The sequence below is a fragment of the Cydia fagiglandana genome, chromosome 22, assembly GCF_963556715.1.
Source record: "Cydia fagiglandana chromosome 22, ilCydFagi1.1, whole genome shotgun sequence".
Classification (NCBI taxonomy): Eukaryota; Metazoa; Arthropoda; class Insecta; order Lepidoptera; family Tortricidae; genus Cydia; species Cydia fagiglandana.
Genome location: NC_085953.1, coordinates 9,426,938 through 9,449,264, shown reverse-complemented (window position 1 = coordinate 9,449,264; position 22,327 = coordinate 9,426,938). Strand labels below are relative to the sequence as shown.

General features: G+C 37.7%; 1 protein-coding gene across 1 annotated transcript in view; it reads left to right on the top strand.

The window, feature by feature from the left end:
- LOC134675460 (plasma membrane calcium-transporting ATPase 2) overlaps positions 1 to 22,327 on the top strand; it is a 199,351-nt gene that overhangs the window by 57,196 nt on the left and 119,828 nt on the right. Inside the window, exon 2 of the mRNA XM_063533729.1 lies at positions 21,962 to 22,029. The gene's annotated coding sequence lies outside the window, so the exon portion shown is untranslated. The remainder of the gene's footprint in view (positions 1 to 21,961; positions 22,030 to 22,327) is intronic.

The window sequence follows — 22,327 nt, the reverse complement described above, 5'->3', positions numbered from 1 at the left end:
TGACCAGTAATATTTATGATCATTGTCAAGAGGGCGCTGTTTCATGTATTGGGTAACAGTCCAGTATAGTATGAAAAAATGTGTTCCAGTGAAATTCCGCAACATGGCGCGTGATCATATATTCCTGGTCAGGCATTAAGCCTCGCATGGAGTATAATTACTTAACTTCAAAATTAGTACAAGTTTCGACGGTTCTTATCTTGCCTGGGTACCTAGCCAAGATGACAAGCGTTCGCAGAGAACCAAAACGTAACGCTGTCTGTCTCTATAACACTAATATGGAAGAGTGATAGAGAGACAATAGCGTTTCGTTTTCTGCAAACGATTGTCATCTTGGCTAGGCTATTCTTCGACTTATTTGAATTATTGACGGAGAGACACTGTCGCTATGGTATCTTTTGCCTGACTTGTCACATAATATTATAAAGGGCAGTGTCGCTAGCTGATATGCTGATATGTAACGCCCACTATTACCATATGGGAATACGAATAACCACATCAAATAAATTGCTTTTAGATTGGAATTATTCGTATTGTTCGCGATTCGTCAATAAATCCCGTTCGGAATTATATTGGCATGCATTTCAGCGTAATCTGGTAAGTGTATAGTTATTATTTTACCACTATAAAATAACATTTACTATTTTGAAAAGTCTTGTGTAATCCCTGACATATAGTCTTAAAATATCTTTAAAGCGAGAACTAACAAGTTATCGCGGAGACAGTGACCTCCATCATTGACTCTGTCACTGTCATCATCATTCATCAATTTCATCATCAAGTTAGACTAGGATTAGTTGCGCTTGATTTGTCATAACACTTAAATAACTAATTACCAGCCAGTTCAGCAGAGACCCACAAGCCCCTTTGGCACCACGCTGATAATTTTATTGTAGCTAACATTGACAATTCACCTTACATTGCTGGCACACCAAGTAAACTATGACGTTATTTTAAATCGTTACTTACTTGTGAATTTGGTGATCAATTAACGCTGGACCTTCTGAAATCTCGATCAACTTATCCCGCAACTTACTTACTTGCTTACTGCTGTGGCGCAACGACCCGAAGTGGATCTTGGCCTCCGATACCAAAGACCGCCATGCTACTCTGCCGTTTACGTCCAGTCGACGGCGCCGAGTTCGCTAAAGGTCTTTCTGCACTTCGTCTCTCCAGCGGTACTTAGGGCGTCCAGACGGTCGACCCCCGCAACTATAACCACAAATTAGAATACACGGCGACCAAGCGATCGGAATAGCCCGGGCGTGAATATTTTTAAATCACACGCGCGGCAACAATGAAGTCATCACAATACCCGGTTCCGTTACGGCATTATCATTATGTGAATCATTTCCGATACTCGCTTTATACGTAATAGCGTCGTACGCAAAACTATCAAATACATTTGTATCATTTGGAATGCCAACGGTATTTAGTCGTCATGGCCCCGCAGCGCCATTGACGACACAGCTTGAATCGATAGGTATACCATAGTTTAATGTTTTCGATGTCCGTGTTTATACTGCAATAGCATTTTGACCGATATTCCCAATAGATTCAAATGTTACGACGATAATGCCCGTAAAGGTCGCATCTGTCATCCCAATACATTTCTATTTTGATTGGTATTTTAGCTAGGCCCCCGAAGTCCTATGGCGTCACTGGTACTGTTGGTCGTCCATATAAAAAATATCTGAATCTCGTATGTCTATGGGCCGACACAGATGGACTGCAACCCGACTGCAATTTGTATGGTAACTGCACGCCGACTGCACGTCAACTGCAACATCGGCGTGCAGTTCCCATACAAGTTGCAGTCGGGTTGCAGTCCGTCTGTACCGGCCCTATACAGTGTGTGTCTGACCATGGGGCTTTAAATCCAGGGTTCGATTCTACTTGCTAAACTGAGCTACTTTTACTATGGCACCAACCCCGAAATCCCGAATTTTTTTTTATTTATTCATACATTTTGGCTGATCAGATGTCGACGTTTTCTATGGAAAAGCCAAAAAAAAATCCCCGATTTTAGGGTTGGTCCCATAGTAAAAGTAGCTCAGTTTAGCGAGTAAAATCAAGCCCTGGATTTAAAGCCCCATGGTCAGACACACAGCTCTATGCGTCCCTTGGAGTGGCCGGCGTTGGCCCATCGTGTAGAGGAGCCCTTATGGCTCGGCCACGACATTGCGCGTCTGGCGGCGGCGGCCGAGCCATAATGAATCAATTTACGAAATTATTACCCCAGATTTAGCCAAACTGTGCTTGATAGAGTTCTCGTCTATTTCGGCTTGCAGTTTTGACTGTACTGTCAAAACTTTTCAAACCGACAGACGTTGCTTTTAAAAAACATGCCGCTTCGCGTTTGTGACTGTTGTGTATGCAACGATTTAGGTCGCACTTATTGGACTAATGGACAATTTGGCTGGCACAACTTGATTGGGTGTAACTATAGTCTGTACCTTTAGGTATTTAAATAAAAGTAAACAAAATCTACCCTCAAATGGCTCCTAAAGCCAGTTGAGGGTAGATGAAAACATTACAGGTCGTTCAGTGACAGATCCAAGCGGTGTTGTATTTGGTTGATTAACCAATATTATTATAACTACCCGAAAATTTACAAATTGATTGTACGACCCGACCCGAAAAAAACAAACCGGGACAGGAGTCATTGAAGCGTATATAGATACCTCCATTGCGAAGCTTCGCATTTGTATCGAAGCATACTTAATTATGAACAAAGCGTCAACTGCCCAACCCCTAATTGGCATTGCTAGGATGAATATATCTTTGACCCTCGTTTTCCTTTCTAAATAGAATCATTAAGGCTATTGAGCGTCAAGGAGGCTTGAAGTTTTTCTGTCAATAAGTTTTTGGCAAAAATTTCATTTTTGGTACAAGCTTTTATCGCTGACTGTACTTTTCTTACGACAAACAACTAATACTCATCGAGACAATTCTAAAAACCCCAAACACAATTAGGTTGCGTTGTTTTATCACAGAGTTCCTATGGCCACCTCCTGTTTCCATCATCAGATCAGCTCGATGGTACCAAATTGCATTGTCATCCGATTTATACATGAATCCTAAATTTCAGCTCAATCGGAAACCGGAAAGTGGATCAAATTTAACTTGCAAGATTTGATTACAGACAGACAGACAGACAGACAACGGTCAGGTGAAACTAAATAAAAGCTTGAAAAGTTGGGGAAATTTATTTATAAATTAATTACAACATTTTTTTGCGTACTAGAATAGCCTACAAAGTAAAGTAATTCATAATAAAAAAAAATTAAAAAAATTAAAGAAAAGTTATGTCGGATGACTACATTTATGAGCTTAACAAATGTGTGTCATACTCATACTCGTAAATGCAAATAGAGCTTACTCGACAATACTAATAAAAACATAATTAATACCTTGATGTCGTCATCAGCAGCAGCCATTTCCGCAAAGTGATTCATTTCACGATTTTTTTAGAGTGGTGTCCAGTCAACATGAATATTCGTCGTATTATTAAATACGATACTTATTGAATAAATACAAATAAAGTCATAGATATACAGTTCTATCTCATCATAATCATATTTTAATTGTCTAAAGCAGCGGTGGGCAACCAGCGGCCCGCGGGCCGCATGCGGCCCGCGAACCTTTCACTTGCGGCCCGCGAGCCTCCCTGGCTATTTTGTATGTAATATTGACAAACGGCAATGTCTGATAAAGTCATAAATACTAACAAAGTGCGGCCCGCGTCCACTTCGTTAACTGCTATGTGGCCCTTGGCTGCTAAAAGGTTGCCGACCGTTGGTCTAGTGAATAGCGTGTAGTATAGCAGGGGTGCGAAACTCCTGACTTCGGCCAAACTCGAGTCAGCTCGGCTCAGTATTGCTCCAAGCAATTATTAGGGTTGACACAACTTAGCGTCCCTTAGCGTGCACGACCACAGATAAGATAATGGCTTGAATTTTTAACAACCCTGAATAGCCGAAAGGGATAGTGCCATATATTAGAAACAGACAGCATGATTCGACCCTGAACCGTTGTCAAACTTCGGTTATGTAGGAAGTTTCCTATCTGTACGGCAGTACTACTATTTACTCAGTGGTAGTAGTCCAGCTAGTAGGAAGTGTATAACTTACCAACATCGACGTAAACATCGTCGAGATCCGGATCGCTATCGCTTCGCTCGCTGTCGCTCTGCTCGCTCTCCACGATACCGGAGAATTTTATGTTAAGCCGTGTATGTCTTTGCTAACAGTCTGTAATCGATTAGTTAATAGCGTGTAGTAGTCCAGCTAGTAGGAAGTGTATAACTTACCAACATCGACGTAAACATCGTCGAGATCTGGATCGCTATCGCTTCGCTCGCTGTCGCTGTCGCTCTGCTCGCTCTCCACGATACCGGAGAACTCGATGTTGAGGAACGCGCTCTCGATACCTTCAGCGACTATGGGCGGCGGCTTGGCGGGTTTTACTGATGGCTGTCTGGGGGAGAAATTAAAATAAATGTTAATATTGATATTGTGATATTCGCATGTTAGTATGTAAGGAAATAATTCAAGTTTTTGTACGCCATCAGGCAGGGTATAGTGCTACAAATATTTATTTACCGCCACTGTAATCAGATTGACATATACTCACAAATAAAAACACTTTGACTTTGACTTTGACTTTTTGTGATAGAATGATGGATAAATACCAGCCCCGTAAGGATGCAAACGTATCTGAATTCGTTCTTATTTTTCAAAACAATTAATTCACCAGTCGTTTAGCCTCGTGTCGCCCAATGTACATTAGGATGTACACTTAGTTTCGATGGAATGTCAACCTTAATTAAAAACAAAGTAGGTAGCATTTTATTTGTCTCGAAAATTATTCGTATAAATGAAATTAAACCTAATTGAAAATACAATAAGATTCCTTGGTTATAATTTTGTATGGTGGGCGGCACGAGGTTAGAGCCCGTCTTGGCTGCAATGCTTGGTAATATTAAGAGTGCTATTACATTTCGGGGTTGAGCGAGTTTAGGTATTTTACGCGCTGCGGCAGGCCGTGCGAGCTCAGTATTCCGATCCCTTCTACCACACTCGCACTACAATGATGGATTAAACATTCTTGATCCTTCGCGAAGCATATTGAAATCAACCATAACAACACTAACTGTACTTAACTTATAAAGTCCTAAAACTGTTATTTGGTAAGTACGAAAATACTAAATGCAGTGCAAATGTACATAGGGGCTGTTCATAAATTACGTCATCTATTTTTGACCCCCCCATCCCTCAAATCATCCAAAAATCATGCTTCGGATGACTCTGTTTCCTCCTACGTCATGCTACCATCATCCGATGTCCAGACCCCCCCCCTCCTCCCATTTGAAACGACGTAATTTATGAATAGCCCCATACTCGTACTTATGAACGTATATTACTCGAAAGAAATTATAGGTACTCGCTTATTTACAAGAAACAAGTTACAAGAAACTGAAGATACACAGGGTCTGATGATGGAGCTGGAAGGTGGCCACGGGTACCAGTCTATCAGGTAACTAAACCACCTCGTGTTTGGGCTCGTTTGATTCGTCTCAACAAGATCTTTGACACTGAAGATACACAGGGTCTGATGATGGAGCTGGAAGGTGGCCACGGGTACCAGTCTATCACGTAACTAAACAATTTCGTGTTTGGGCTCGTTTGATTCGTCTCAACAAGATCTTTGACACAAGACAGTACTCAGGGTCTGATGATGGAGCTGGAAGGTGGTCACCATTACCAATCAACCATACAACTAAACCACATCGTGTTTAGGCTCGTTTTATTCATCTCAACAAGATCTTTGACACTATATAGGTGATACTCAGAGTCTGATGATGGAGCTGGAAGTTGGTTACCGGTACCAATCAACCATGCAACTAAACCACTTCATGTTTAGGCTCGTTTGACTAGTCTCAACAAGATCTTTAACACTAGGTGATACTCAGAGTCTGATGATGGAGCCGGAAGGTGGTCACCAGTACCAATCAACCATGCAACTAAACCACTTCATGTTTAGGCTCGTTTTATTAGTCTCAACAAGATCTTTGACACGAGGTGATACTCAGAGTCTGATGATGGAGCTGGAAGGTGGTCACCGGTACCTACCAATTAACCATGCAACTAAACCACTTCGTGTTTAGGCTCGTTTGATTCGTCTCAACAAAATCTTTGACACTAGGTGATAAACCAAACACGAAGTGGTTCAGTTATGTGATAGACTGGTACCCGTCGCCACCTTCGAGCTCCATCATCAGACCCTGAGTAGTATTTTGTGTCAAAGATCTTGTTGCGACGAATCAAATGAGCCCAAACACGAAGTGGTTCAGTTACATGGTAGACTGGTACCCGTGGCCACAGTCCAGCTCCATCATCAGACCCTGAGTACTAACTTGTGTCCAAGGTCTTGTTGAGACGAATCAAACGAGCCCAAACATGAAGTGGTTCAGTTACATGATAGCAGTGTTGGCAAAAAATCAATTCGAATTGACGATTGAGAATTGACCGATCAATTCGAATTGACGATTGACGAAACTAATTCTAAATCTACTGATTGAAGATTGACGATTACTAATCGTTAATTCGAATTAATCGGTCAATCCTCAATCGTCAATTCGGATTGACGATTACTTTGTATGTACCTACCTAATGTCCTTTTTATTTAGGCCATTTTTGTGAAACTGACCAAATGCGTTCAAAAGCGGTGTCTGAGTTTACCAAAGGTTCCGAAACATGTTTCCGACGGCTATATGAAGGATGTCCTTTTTGGAACATTTTCGGGACTTTCCTTGAAATTAACCGATAGCGTTCAAAATCGATATCTGAGGTGCCCAAAGGTTTCGAAACTTGTTTCCGAGGGAAATATTGAGAGATGTCCTTTATTGGGACATTTCTAGAAATTACCCGATTGCGTTTAAAATCGATATCTGAGGTAAACAGAGGTTTCTAAACATTTTTTCAACTGCAATATTGAAAGGTGTCCTGTTTTGGGACATTTTAGTGACATTATTTGAAAGTGACTGATTGCATTCAAAATCGATATCTGAGGTGCAAAATATGGTTTCAACGGCAATATTTAGATTCTACACTTTAGCCGCGTACTTACTTTACTACCTGCATTACGCCACCCTGCTGAAAAAAAGGTCATTTTTCGGTATTGCCGTCAGAAACATGTTTCGAAACCTTTGGGCACCTCAGATATCGATTTTGAACGCAATCGGTTAATTGGAAGAAATGTCCCATAAATGTCCAGAAAAAAAAGGAAACTCCGTCTGTATTGCCGTCGAAAACATGTTACGGAACCTTTGGAAATCTAAGATATCGTTTTAAAGTGCCAACGATCAATTTAAAAAAATGCCCCGAAATGGAAGGGACATCCTTCAATACTGACGTCAGAAACATTTTTCGGGACCTATGGTCGACATCGATTACGAATATGAACGTAATTGGCCAATTTCGAAAAATGACCCTAAAAGGGACATCAGTCAATACTGACATCAGGAACATGCATTCGAACCTCTGGGAACCTCAGATATCGACTTAAAGTCCAGTAAGTAAGTCCCTAAAAAGGACACCTTTGAAAACTATCTTAGGGAAGAAATCTATACATCTTAGGGAAGGGAAAGGGACCCTAGGTTAATCTAGATTGAGAATTGATTTAATCCGAATTGAGGATTGATGCGTTAATTCCAATTGATTCAATCGGATTGACGCGTCAATCAGAATTAAATCAATTCGAATTGATCAATTCGGATTGACGCGTCAATTCGATTGATCAATCCGGATTGATTTAGTTCAGATTGATGCCAACACTGCATGATAGACAGGTACCCGTCGCCACCTTCGAGCTCCATCAGCAGATCCTGAGTACTATCTTGTGTCAAAGATCTTGTTGAGATGAATAAAACGTGCCTAAACACGAAGTGGTTCAGTTACATGACAGACTGGTACCCGTGGCCCAGTGTTGGCATCAATCTGAACTAAATCAATCCGGATTGATCAATCGAATTGACGCGTCAATCCGAATTGATCAATCCGGATTGATCAATTCGAATTGAATCAATTCTGATTGACGCGGCAATCCGATTGAATCAATTTGAATTACCGCGTCAATCCTCAATTCGGATTAAATCAATCCTCAATCTAGATTAACCATAGTCCCTAAGATTACTTTTCAAAGGTGTAAGTTTTGGGGACTTACTGGACTTAAATTCGATATCTGAGGTTCCCAGAGGTTCGAAAACATGTTCCTGATGTCAGTATTGACTGATGTCCCTTTTTAGGACATTTTTCGAAATTGGCCGATTAAGTTCATATTCGTAATCGATGTCGACCATAGGTCCCTAAAAGTTTTTGGGACTTACTTACTGGACTTAAATTCGATATCTGAGGTTCCCAGAGGTTCGAAAACATGTTCCTGATGTCAGTATTGACTGATGTCCCTTTTTGGGACATTTTTCGAAATTGGCCGATTAAGTTCATATTCGTAATCGATGTCGACCATAGGTCCCTAAAAGTTTTTGGGACTTACTTACTGGACTTAATTTCGATATCTGAGGTTCCCAGAGGTTCGAAAACATGTTCCTGATGTCAGTATTGACTGACGACCTATAATTTTATTATTACAGGACCGGGAGTACTTATTTTATTTATTTTATATTTATTTTATTTACTTGATTTACTTGATATTTTTATTCTTTTTTTTATTTATTTTATTTATTTTATTTATTTTATTTATCTTATTTATTTTATTTATTTTATTTATTTTATTTATTTTATTTATTTTATTTATTTTATTTATTTTATTTATTTTATTTATTTTATTTATTTTATTTATTTTATTTATTTTATTTATTTTATTTATTTTATTTATTTTATTTATTTTATTTATTTTATTTATTTTATTTATTTTATTTATTTTATTTATTTTATTTATTTTATTTATTTTATTTATTTTATTTATTTTATTTATTTTATTTATTTTATTTATTTTATTTATTTTATTTATTTTATTTATTTTATTTATTTTATTTATTTTATTTATTTTATTTATTTTATTTATTTTATTTATTTTATTTATTTTATTTATTTTATTTATTTTATTTATTTTATTTATTTTATTTATTTTATTTATTTTATTTATTTTATTTATTTTATTTATTTTATTTATTTTATTTATTTTATTTATTTTATTTATTTTATTTATTTTATTTATTTTATTTATTTTATTTAACACACACACAGGTAGATATAAAGATAAACAGAGGAACGGCAAAAAAAAACTTGTTTATGCTGGAGGCTTCATAGATCGCTCATGCCAACCTCGGTTATTCAATAACAACTTGAATATAAGTGTGCGTAAAGATTACAATCGTTTGAACTGGTCAAAAACTTTATAATGAGGTAACTGAATAGACTGGGTTTTTATTTCGGTTACCGGTAACAGAGGTTAACCGTATCTGATACGGTTACCGAATCAAAGTGTTACCTTATCAGACGGTTACCGTTATGGTAGGTGTTTTTACAACCGCTTCTAAAATAACCCTATGAAAAACCCCGGTTAAGGTAACCGGTTCCTGTCCCTGGTAGAATCTAAATATTGCCGTTGAAACCATGTTTTACACCTTAGATATCGATTTTGAATGCAAGCAGTCACTTTCAAAAAATGTCACTAAAATGTCCCGAAACAGGACACCTTTCAATATTGCAGTCGAAAAGATGTTTAGAAACCTCTGGCTACCTCAGATATCGATTTTAAACGCAATCGGGTAATTTCTAGAAATGTCCCAAAAAAGGGCATCTCTCAATATTTCCCTCGGAAACAAGTTTCGAAACCTTTGGGCACCTCAGATATCGATTTTGAACGCTATCGGTTAATTTCAAGGAAAATCCCGAAAATGTTCCAAAAAGGACATCCTTCATAATGCCGTCAGAAACATGTTTCGGAACCTTTGGTAAACTCGGACACCGCTTCGGAACGCATTTGGTCAGTTTCAAAAAATGGCCTAAATAAAAAGGACATTAGGTGTACATACAAAGTAATCGTCAATCCGAATTGACGATTGAGGATTGAGGATTGACCGGTCAATTCGAATTAACGATTAGTAATCGTCAATCTTCAATCAGTAGATTTAGAATTAGTTTCGTCAATCGTCAATCGTCAATTCGGATTGATCGGTCAATCCTCAATCGTCAATCGTCAATTCGAATTGATATTTTGCCAACACTGCCGTGGCCACCTTTCAGCTCCATAATCAAACCTTGTGTAACTTCAGTGTCAAAGATCTTGTTGAGACTAATCAAACGAGCCCAAACACGAAGTGGTTTAGTTGCATGGTTGATTGGTACCGGTGACCACCTTCCAGCTCCATCATCAGACCCTGAGTACTATCTTGTGTCAAAGATCTTGTTGAGACGAATCAAACGAGCCCAAACACGAAATGGTTTAGTTGCATGGTTGATTAGTACCGGTGACCACCTTCCGGCTCCATCATCAGACCCTGAGTACTATTTTGTGTCAAAGATCTTGTTCAGATGAATAAAATGAGCCTAAACACGAAGTGGTTTAGTTGCATGGTTGATTGGTACCGGTGACCACCTTCCGGCTCCATCATCAGACCCTGAGTACTATCTTGTGTCAAAGATCTTGTTGAGACGAATCAAACGAGCCCAAACACGAAGTGGTTGAGTTGCATGGTTGACTGGTACTGGTGACCACCTTCCGGCTCCATCATCAGACCCTGAGTACTATCTTAAGTCAAAGATCTTGTTGAGCCGAATCAAACGTGCCCAAACACGAAGTGGTTTAGTTGCATGGTTGATTGGTACCGGTGACCACCTTCCGGCTCCATCATCAGACCCTGAGTACTATCTTGTGTCAAAGATCTTGTTGAGATGAATAAAACGAGCCTAAACACAAAGTGGTTTAGTTGCATGGTTGATTGGTACCGGTGACCACCTTCCGGCTCCATCATCAGACCCTGAGTACTATCTTGTGTCAAAGATCTTGTTGAGATGAATAAAACGAGCCTAAATACGAAGTGGTTTAGTTGCATGGTTGATTGGTACCGGTGACCACCTTCCGGCTCCATCATCAGACCCTGAGTACTATCTTGAGTCAAATAAATACATATAGAATGTCAGGTCGTTTCAAATATTTTTAATCCTGTCCGGTAGTTTATTAAACTGTACCATTATAAATAATAATACTATAAAAACAGTGCTAGGATCAAAGTCTCTCGTTGCGGTTTACACGCACACAGTATAGCGTTTTACACGGCGCCCGCCGCACACAATGATAAAAAACCTCGTCGTCGCCGTTGAAAATGTGCGGAGCCGACCGACACACGTCCTGCCTGTACAAGCTCTGCCGCGGCACTGAGCTGGCGAGCGCGCGTCATCGGTAATATAGAGTAGTTTTCAAAAAATTGCCAAAAAATTATAGTAGAATTTCATAAACACTAATGTATACCAACAGTATAAGCAAACGTTGCAGATTGTTTGAGTATGAAAATGACTTCGATATTAAGTAGATTTTCGTAGAAATTGACACTTGTTTCGGAGAGAAAATTGAGTTCGTTTTACTTTGATTTTCTCTTTCTCAAAGGTATGTAGGAAAAATATCGTTTGATATGCCTAAAGTACAGGGTATTAGTAATACAAAATAGCCAGGATTAGCAGAGTAAACTTCTCAACATTTCCAAATAAGAGCTTGCCGTTCAGTGCTTCACGCGGTTTTTCGGAAACGACCATCAGAAAAAAATTCATTACTTATTTAATAAGTCCTTTTTCTAATATTTACAATGATATTTAAAAAGATAAGAAGACGCTTTTACTGGAACAAGTACTCATTGTTTCTAATAATGAGCACAAAGTCCTGAATTTCGTCGACTAGTATCATCAATTTTGCATTATTTCGACTTTTCTTGTAAGAGCGCTCTTAACAAATGTGTGTCATACTCATACTCGTAAATGCAAATTCTCGTAACAACAATAAACGCGAACAAACCAATTGTTGTGGAGCTTACCACTGTCATTAAAAAAGAAAAAATACTGACCGCAATCAAAAGCTACAATAAACAAAATAGGGGAAACAAGTTTAATACCAGTAGCATTGGCTTAAACTGCCCTCCGGCCCCTGTGTACATCTCTGAAAACTTACCGCCTAAAACTAGGAGACTGCTTTACCTCGCACGCATGTTTGCCGGTACCAACGACTGCGCATACTGGACCTACCGCGGTAAGGTGTACGTCCGTCTGACAGAGGGCGGTAAACCACTTCATATAACATCTGAAGCCGACCTCAAGCTGGACATCCTTAAGACCCGCTTAGTATGACTAGACCCTATGTATGTTACTTTTTGCATGCCCATTATTTGTCTTTATCTGGATTTTATATTGAAAATAAGTTTAATAATCTTTATTTTATGTGTAACTGCTTTTTTAGCAGCTGTAAATTGTAAATATGATAAAACGTGCTGCCAACATATTTCCTACACCAAAACCTCGTACCACATACAATACTCACAGACTAAACAAACTTCAATTGTAAACATACTTACACATAATCACCTCTTTATGCCTTGTTTATATCAAATAGATTTACTACTTACTTTCTCAGTGCCTTATTGTTTCCTGATCATTGTTTACTACATGCTAAAACAAGTGTCCTGTAACTTGTTTTTTGATACTGCCAAACGTATTGTTATAATGTCACCTGCCTATTCTGCTGTTAACCTTTTCTATTATGAATTCACACTCTCACTCCTTCATATTTATCCCACAACTGCACTAATAACTTGTAACTTACACGATTGCAACACTCTCACAGACTCTTATATACGACGTACTCACACATTTAATTTAGCCTCTATGCTTAAACCTAACATAAAACCATTCCCAATACGTTACAAATATTACCTTTTATATTTATACAGTTATTCTCAAGACTTGAATTCGCTTTTATACCTATATAATGGATGACATAACTACGATAGCTAAAGAAATCGAAGCAATTTCTATTGCGGACGCCTACCTATGCGACCCAGAAGACTGTGGGACTTATTTTGGGCCCCAAACTGATTATCTTAAAATCTTACATCTAAACATAAGAAGTATAAACTGCAATTACAATGGTTTGTTAATCTTGCTAGCGAGAATAGACTTTCAATGCGACTTAATCATACTATCTGAGTGCTGGTTAAACTCGGCACCGTTCATTCCTGTTTTACCGGGTTACGAAGCTCATCGATCTACACATACTAATCAGAATGACGGCATAGTAATCTATGTCAAAACTTCAATTATTGTTACTGTTGAAGAACCCAAACTGCACGACGCTAACTGTCTACTAGTAAAAGTAAAACCCGATATTGCCATAATTGCTATTTACCGTTCTCCGGCTGTCCACTCCATTCACGATTTCATCATTAGTCTGGGCAGCACTCTGTCCCTTCTTTCTTCCTTTCGGTCTGTTACTATAATTGGTGACATAAACATTAATATTGGTACAAATTCAGCTGACCCCCGCGTAGACGACTACCTCCTTTTCACGGCATCTCATGGTCTTCTCCCAGCCCACAATTTTCCGACCCGTAATGAAAACTGTTTGGATCATGTAATGTTGAAGACAGACAAAGAGGCAGTTGTTATGGTACTAAACAGCTTTGTAACGGATCACGCTCCTGTTGTCTTGTGCTCTAAATATAAACCAGAAAGCCACACATATAGATCCTCAGGAAGACTGAATATGACAGCCTTAATCGAGGATATACAAAATGCTGACTTATCTTCCATTTTCATCGTTCAAGACTCTAACCTAGCAGCTGAAACCCTTATTAACTTATTATCATCATTAGTTCTATCACGTACAAGCCCAGTGTTAGTCCCTAGAAGAAAGCGTACTCTCAAACCGTGGATTACACCCGGTCTCTTACGGTGTATTAAAAACCGCGATAAACTTCATGTCAAATCTAAAAAAGACAGTAACAACAGTATTTTAAGAACAACCTACACGCGTTATAGAAATTACTGTAATAATCTTTTAAAAAATATTAAACAAAACTACGAAAAACAACTTATGGATAAAGCCAAAGGTAAACCTAAGGATACATGGAATGTGATAAAGCAGATAGCCAATATTCAGCAAGTAAAAAAATCACAACATGAACTGTTGGAACTGTGTCCAGATCCTGTCTCATCAGTAAATAGTGTCAATACATTTTTTGCTAACATTGGTAGCACTCTCGCCCAAAATATCTACAAAAACGCAAATTATTCGACATTAGCAAAAGAATATAAACTGGACGGTTCTAGCCAAAATAAAAGTTCCATGGCAATTTTTAACACTGACGATGCTGAAGTAGAAGGAGTCATTCTTAGTTTGAGAAACAATTGTTCGATCGGATACGATGGCATATCTACTGCTGTATTAAAAGCTACCCGTAGTAAATTAGTGCCGGTACTTACGTATATTTTTAATTTGTGCATAGCTGATGGTAACTTTCCTTCTGTATTCAAAAAGGCTCTTGTACATCCAATTCACAAAAGTGGTAATAAAGACTGCCTCAACAACTATCGTCCTATTTCTGTTCTCACTAGTATCTCAAAAATCTTTGAAAAAATACTAAATAAACGTCTAATTGGCTTTCTGACTAAACATAATATTTTGGCTCCCAACCAATTCGGTTTTAGAAGTGGCAAATCAACCGAGGACGCAGTAGTAGCTCTAACAGATAACAGTAAAGAACCTAGAAAATAAGCAAAAGACTATTGGCATTTTCCTTGATCTGTCGAAGGCTTTCGACACGGTCTCAGTCTCTATTTTACTTAGCAAGATGCAAGCTATCGGCATTAGAGGGCTAGCATTAGATATTTTCAAAAGCTATCTGTCTGAGCGGACACAATCAGTTATTATTGATAAAACTAAAAGTAATGAACTGCCATTAAATTACGGAGTACCTCAAGGTAGTGTGTTGGGGCCTACTCTGTTCCTGCTTTATATTAACGACTTGTGCTCCCTTGAACTGAAAAATTGTCGAATCATCACTTATGCTGATGATACAGCGTTGATAGTAAATGGTAAGGACTGGGAAGGTGCTAGAGTTGCTGCTGAAAATGCACTTCGATGTATCTCATCTTGGCTTACTGCAAATCTACTGACCCTTAATGTAGTCAAATCTAAATTTCTTACCTTTTCCCCAAATTCAACTTTACAACCAGAAGCTGGCTCAATGAAAATTGTGGCTCATAGCTGCTCGGACAATACCGCCCCTGGCATGACTTCTCTCTGCACGTGCACCCCTCTTACCCACTCCCAGTGTATTCAGTACTTGGGTATAATAATAGACTCCAACTTACGCTGGCATCATCACATCGAGTACCTAAACACAAAAATTAGAAAACTCATATACGTATTTAAGAATCTAAGATCTGTGGTCGGTCCTGAAACACTAAAAACTGTATATTTTGCTCTGGCGCAGTCCTTGTTATCTTATTGTGTTTGTGTATGGGGTGGGGCAGGTAAAACCTTACTTTTGAAAATAGAGCGGGCACAACGTGCTGTATTAAAGGTTATGACTAAAAAACCCTTTTTATATCCTACTTCTAAACTATATCGGGAATGCAATTTATTAACAGTAAGAGGTTTATTTATTCGACAGGTTATAATGAGGAAACACAATACCCTTGAATTTAAAGAGGATGGCAATTTAAATAGGCGTCGTACAGACTATGTCTGCGAGGTCCATAGCTTCCGCCTGGCACTAGCAGGACGGCTTTTTCACTACCTCAGCCCAAAACTATATAATAAAATAAATAGGCTACTTGGAATTTATAAATTGACATTTAGAGAATGCAAATTGAAAGTTACAAACTGGCTGGTTACATTGACATATGAAGAAATCGAGGATCTCCTTTCAGCGCATTCATACACACACACACACACACACACACTCACACACACTCAGCACTCACATAACATACATATTATAAACTAAAATAGGCATGTGCACATTACTTTATTTTCTTATAACTATTTTTGTAAGCCCTTATCTTCTACTTTTAATGTACCTCATAAATTACCACTGTCACCACTTTAATTACTGTAACGTTATCACTCCAACTTGTATTTCCGGGGTGAGGGCCTGGAGATCTGTAATACAGGTCCAACCTAGTTCGGACTCCAGTCCCTCACAAAGGTTATTGTAAAAATAATATAAAACAAAAAAAAATTGTTGTAAAATTATCCTTTGTGAGGTGAAATAAAAACATTTTATTATTTATTATTATAAATAGAGCTTACTCGACAATACAAATAAAAACATAATTAATAGCTTGATGTCGTCATCAGCAGCAGCCATTTCCGCAAAGTGATTCATTTCACGATTTTTTTAGAGTGGTGTCCAGTCAACATGAATATTCGTCGTATTATTAAATACGATACTTATTGAATAAATACAAATAAAGTCATAGATATACAGTTCTATCTCATCATAATCATATTTTAATTGTCTAAAGCAGCGGTGGGCAACCAGCGGCCCGCGGGCCGCATGCGGCCCGCGAACCCTTCACTTGCGGCCCGCGAGCCTCCCTGGCTATTTTGTATATAATATTGACAAATGTCAATGTCTGATAAAGTCATAAATATTAATAAAGTGCGGCCCGCGTCCACTTCGTTAACTGCTATGTGGCCCTTGGCTGCAAAAGGGTTGCCGACCGCTGGTCTAAAGACTACAACATGACACCCTATAAGGCACAGCAAACAATTTACCAAAGAGAAAATCGAGTCTTTTACACAATATATCATTAAGAGGTATTTGTGGGATTATTGGTCACCGAAAAAATCATGTCATGTACAATATGGCATCAAGAGTATTTGCCATACTTTCCTAATCCTTGCCTGTATCTGTATTTGTTTTTCGTATAGATTTATCTCTTTTTGTACAGTTGGATAATAAATATTTTTGACACGCACTCTCATTCAATGCAGCGGACTGTACATCAGTTACACCGTTATTTAACTTGTTTCGGCCTCACACACGGCCTTTTCTTATTTAACCAGTAATAAAATATACTTAACTCCTCTATTTACTGTCGCAATGGTGTAAAAGATAATACTATCTTTATTTCAGTAAATATATCTACGTGAAGGCCGTCAGGATTCTCTATAACATATCTTTATCTATTTTACTAAGTAACATCAAGATAATGGTGTTTAATTTGTTTAGCTTCCTACTCTTGAATGAGTTAGTGTCTGTCTGATGTATCTGGCAGTCGCCTATCATACAATACAGCCTCCGTGGAACGGACAGTTTAGGAATAGACTAACGTTATCCAGCTTTAGAAGATCTAGTGTTTATTTGCTATCGGTTTAGTGTAAATTTCAAACGTTGACATTTTGCTTTTTTGATACGGATCCGAATATTTCAGTCTTTTAACATTTTTCGGGATTATTTCGGGTCTATACGACGCGGCCGAGGTTTGAACCCACGATTTAAGACCACCACAAACATACGAAAGGTTAAAGATTAGTTTATGCAGTTTCATCTAACGATTAGATCTAACTTTCGAAATTAGGCTGTGAAATTGATCGACTTAGTGTAGTGCCCAAAGTAAGTAATATTTTTAGTATTTCTAATATAGTCTCCCATCTTAAAATCCGGCAACGTAGTACATGTAATCCCTCTATATTGCATCAGGTGCTTTGATTGCCATCAGGCGATTCGTGTGTTCGTTTGCTTCCTATATTATAAAAAAATATGTATCTATAGGTATTTTTAATATATTATGTAAACGACATAACTAAAAAAAGATTATAAAATATTACTTCCACGTTTTTACTAGCTACCATATTATTATTCCGAGAACATGGTATTTTGCATGATGAGTAATATTTACCGTATAAAATAAACTTACCAACGCGACACACGTTTTCATACTTCTTTGCAAATATTGTGCATTCTTCACTTGACTATTTTCTGAGTCATTTATTCTCAGTAACATTTTATTTTAACATTAATTTGCCTTAGTCATCAATGCTAACTTGATTTAGACATTGCTTAAATCAATTTAACTTAAATAAGCGTCAGGTTAAGAGTGCCCTAAACCAACAAGCATGTATAAGATTAGGAAGCAAAAAAGGTATGCTAGAATCGTAGCAAGTGGAAATAAGCCTGCCTGCAGATCTGACTACTCCTAAAAATAAACTGGTAAATGTTTATTTATATCATTTTATTTATTAAGAGTCCACTGTGTCCCACTACTAGATAAAAGCGTCTCCCTATTTTTCCATTCGTCTCTATTTGGTGCTAAATATATCTCAAGGAGTCTAAAGCTATCCCGCCATCGCCGACGATGTCTGTCGCGGGCTTCTCGGTTTGACTCGTGGGGTCTCCACTCCGGTTTTATCTATAAATGGAAAATAGGCGTGATTATATTATGTAAGAGAAGATATGAGACGTGATTTATATGCTTAATTTGTATGTCATGTTTCTTTTGATATTGATGAGCTATAAAGAATATTTTGTATTGTACGCATGTTAAAATCAACAATAAAACGCAATGCAACGTGAAATTCAAACGCTTAACAGTTAAATTCTGACCGACAGAAAATAAGGCCCGGGCGATAAATAAATGCCCAAAACTAACAAATTAAATGTGGAACTCGGTTTGTTAGGGTTGACACACGCGCATTGTATAAATGTTTCACGTCATATTTACTTATAACATAACCTGACGTTTGGCAAATAAATATATGTTTACTGAATTTTGTGAATGGGAAAGCCGAGAAAAAGTTATATCGTTAGACTATTAGATCATAAGAATAAATAAAATCTAAGTAGATCAAATAAAGGAAAAGTGAAATGTACAGTCGTGTCAAAGATAACAAAAACTTGCTTTAAGAAGAAAATGAAGGGAACTGAACCGATAGGAGATTTTCTGTTAAATTAGAATAAAATAATCATGACTTTTTTATTGAGATCCGAAATAGAATAATAGTAGTCATGGCATGAAATTATGAATATGTGCCATACAATCCTCTTCTTCGGATGGTTGCCATTATTAATAATTAAAGGAGTCACAGGAACTGCACAGCAAATCTTACGTTCGTTAATTTGATAAAATGCAAATGGACGTATTTTGCGGTATATTCATAAATAGCTGTTGACGTCACAGCTATTACTTAATCTACGTTGGCGTGGTATTATTTGCATATTGTAATATTAATTTATTTTTTAATAATTACTTAACACGCGTCTTGTCTTATCAAAGGGCCTTCGAAATAAAATAACGTCATTATTATTTTTTATATTAGTACCTACTCCCCTACGATAAAAACGCATTGACTAAAATTTAAACCCCTTATAAAAACGCAATAAAGTAACTTCCTTACCTTAACCTAAACCTACCTACCTAAACCTTTATTTACCTAAACCTTTTTGTAATACTTAAACCTTTTTACTTCTGATTTACCTGTCGTCTGTTAAGTATAACTTTGGATTTAATACTTTCGAGGATTTCAGCTACATATTAACAGCATTTTACACTTAATTAACTACTAGTCTCTTTATTAATATTATTATGTGGTTATTTATTTTTATTAATAATAATTATAAATTTACAAACATATTACTACTAGTCTTACGAAAATTTGTAATCGATTTATCTAAGTTTTATTTGGGAATCCGAAACATTTTCGACGATACCAGCATTTCGTCAAGCTGAAGTTAATTTGTCAAGTGACAACCCTAAGTGGAGCAAATATTCGCCCGCCCACCCTGAGGGCTTAATTAATCTGCGGGTAGTTTTTATTTGCTCGTGGCCGTCGTTGTCTAATGATAGTGTTGTACATCTTTTACCGCCGTTACTCGTACTTTAGACAAAACGTCTAAGAAGGCCTCATTTTGTTTCCCATCCAGTCTTTTGACTGAACCTTTTTTTTATTTATTTAAAAGTGCAACTTAACCAAGAGAGTACGGATCGCCAAAATGTAGATATATCCCCTAAAAATACCAAACTACACTGAGAGAAAAGTACAACAAAAACACACTTAGAATTACAAAAATAAACTTAATCCGGGGACAAGGAGAGTTAACTAATAGGAACAAATTGACTTTTGCAATTTCTATTAGTTCTTGCAATTTCTATTATCTGTTTGTTGAAATTATATTTGGGATTACTGAGCTGTTTGTAGGAATAAATAAACTTTACAGAAATAGTGAAACGTCCATAATTATTACTAAAATTTCATTTTTTCCCCCAGTACAGACCTGTTTTTTAATTCCTGGTGATGATTTTTCTCTCAGTGTAGGACACATTTGAATACCAGGGGGTAGACATTGCACGTGGATTTACTGAAGCGTACCCATTGACATAAAATCAAGTCAAACTGGTTGTAACCCTTGCGAGAGGTCGTTGAACCCGTTGTTGTTTCACAAACGATTGAATGGCACGAGAGATTACCTTTGAAGTGCCGCACGTAAACCCTGAACGCAACTCTACTTGAAAATTGTATTACATTTCCTTGAAAACATGATATTTTTAATAATTCTTATTCTTAGTGTAGGGACAGGGAGTAACTTCAAATGGCTTTATTTCTTTATGAATACCACATAAAAATAGGCCCTTTTGATAAGACACTCCTCAAATGTGAATTTCATCATGCATTTTGTTATTTAATAGCTGGAGACGAATGATTATTTCTCATTTGATTTGATTATTTTTGTAAGTTTTGTTGCGACAATAAATGACTTTTTTTTATTTATTTTTTTACAATATAAAAGTTTAGTTAAGTGACTTTGTAGAGCTAAAAGTAATCTTATACTATAAAATTACTTTTAGGTTCCGTCACACAGGCGCGTTTTCCGGGCGGGGCGTGAGCGGGGCGCCCAGAAAACGCGCCTGTGTGACGTAGCAAATGTTGAATTAACATCATTCTATGTATTTAAAAGCACCGATGTTTTATTGAGAATAGGAATGTTTTATGGAGTTATGTAGTTAAAACCTAAGAAATATTTCGATTTGGTGGTAACTATTCAATATGCATTTTTTTTCCACATAAACCCAGTGAAGTAAATTTTACAATCACGGAATCATTTGAAATTCGTGTCTCGCCAAGTCCCAAGCCAAAAAAGGCCCAGCGAAGTCAACTCCATTGTCTTGGCGGATCCCGTTAAACGGCTGTAGGAAGTGCATCCGGCGTCCATAATTCTTATAGTACTATGTGAAGGACATCGACTGGAATGTATTAGGCCTTTTAAAAGCGTTTGCATTGAGCTGTGCTAGGTTTATCGTGCAGCTGCACTAATACTAGTCAAAGGGAGTTGATCAACCAGCTATCAGATTGAGTAGTCTACAGGGTGTTTCTGACTATGAGGCTTTAAATTCAGGGCTCGATTCTACTCGCTAAACTGAGCTACTTTTACTATGGTAGATTTTAAATGGGACGCATCGCGCATTTTGAACATCCTGATCCGTTTCCTAATGCTATCGTCACTTGGCGCGCGGCGTGTATGATATTCCGCACGATACAGACGTTGAGCAGTCACTATTGAATCACCGTTACGGTAATACGCTCGTACGCAAAATGCGCGATGCTTCCCCGAGTACTGTTCCATCGTGGCTAAAACTCCACTAAATGGCGCACGCCACGAACCCCTCCCCGCTCCCTTTCGTGGCCCCGTTTCGAATATGGCGCTAAAACAAATACCCGATACCCTTTCTGGACACCTTGTATGACGTTGGTAATGACACTTCCTCACTTAGTTCTACTTTTACGCAAATCGATAGCAAGTTAGCTTTGGCGGACTCTAGCTACATAATTTTCGCACAGCGACACCGCATCGCCATGCGAGCCGGTTAAGCCAGTTCACTAACCGCCAACTAAAAATAAACTATTGTCGAGGCTTATAAATAAATACGTGTTTCCTCCGTTCCAGGTCGCCACCTGCAGCATAATAGGGAGCCATACCCCGAGGCGGAAAGACGGGTGCGACCCGCACTCGTGGTAAGTAATAATAATAATTTAGCCTATACAGGGTGATTTCTGGGTCGTGATCCAGAACCATGCACTTTTTCTGACTCTGTAAATGATCCACATTATCATATGGTAGTATTTGATTAAAAGATAATTACTTTAATTATTCTTATTTTTCAAGAAAAAATAATGTTATACTAAGTAATTATGGTCACCCTATGACTTTTGACATACGCTGTATGGACAGCGACAAGACGTCACATTGAGTAGGGTCACCAAATTGTATGCAAAAATGTTTTTTAATACAGTTGCTCAAAAAGTGCTACTT